Here is a 1302-nt window from a genome sequence, read left to right on the forward strand (position 1 = left end):
ATAATAACAATCTTAGAACCCGTTGATTCAAACAATAATACCGAAAGCAAGATTCCTCTCTAAATTTGTTGATTCACAAAGAATACCGAAAATAAAGGCTCAACAATGGTTGATTTACAACGAATATCCAAAGTTAGAATAAAGAGTATAAAACTCAAAATATATTAATTCTCAAAAACTAAAGAGCTTTAAGGCTTTTATTCATTATTTGTAAGTAAAGACAGACCTAACTTAACTAGGAAACAATTGCAATTGGCAAAAATCATAATGCAACACAGAAATAAAAAAATATAATGAAAATTATCAAAAATAGAAATATTGCAATAAAATAAAGAAACTACTAATATATGCTTCTACAATCATGACAAATTTTTCAGAATCGGATTTTGAGACTTATGCTAGGAATAATTGAAGTTTTAAATCTTTTCAAAAACAATTTGTGAAATTAACCACCCAAACGATTGAATTTGCCCAAAATCCACTGAGATTATGGATTCTTCTTAAAATTATGTTTTCCATTAACCTATCAAATTTCACGTGATTTCGCATCCGACCTTTTTTTACCTTTACCTTGCCTATCCCTTTGATCAAAAAATTATATAGCCATGCATGCTACATCATCTTCCCCTAGGTGGAGAGAATTCGCCCTCAAATTCGTAGCCTCTTCGTTGGAATTGTTACCTTAATATGGAATGAGGTGTTTGGTTTTTTTGATTTTTTTTTTGGTTTTTATTAACCTTGGTTTTGATTGATTTTTTAAAAGTTAATTTTTTTAATTTTTGTATTTTTTTAGTAATTTTTTTAATATTTAAAATAATTTTTTATTTTCTAAATATACATAACTTAGATGCGCCTAAAAACTAAAATATTTGTAAAAAAATCTTTAACAAATTCATCAAACACAAAAAATACAAAAAAATATCAACATTCAATATATTTTCATATTTTTGTTTATTTATTGAATTTTTTAAATATTTTTTTATAATTATTTTAGTTTTTAGGCGCATCTAAGTTACGTATATTTAGAAAATAAAAAATTACTTAAAATATTAAAAAAATCACTAAAAAAATACAAAAAATAAAAAATTTAACTTTTAAAAAATCAATCAAAACCAAGGTTAATAAAAGCCAAAAAAAAAAAAAAATCAAAAAACCAAAAAAAAAAATTATCAACATCTCATACTTTTATTTTTTATTTTTTATGCGATGTTAAAAGACCCCAAAAAAATATATTAAAATAAAAATTTGATAGTATTTAATCCTAGAGAGGCATATGTTCTCCTCAAATGTTAACCTAGATTT

The sequence above is a fragment of the Camellia sinensis genome, chromosome 3, assembly GCF_055761805.1.
Source record: "Camellia sinensis isolate YWXY chromosome 3, ASM5576180v1, whole genome shotgun sequence".
Classification (NCBI taxonomy): domain Eukaryota; kingdom Viridiplantae; phylum Streptophyta; class Magnoliopsida; order Ericales; family Theaceae; genus Camellia; species Camellia sinensis.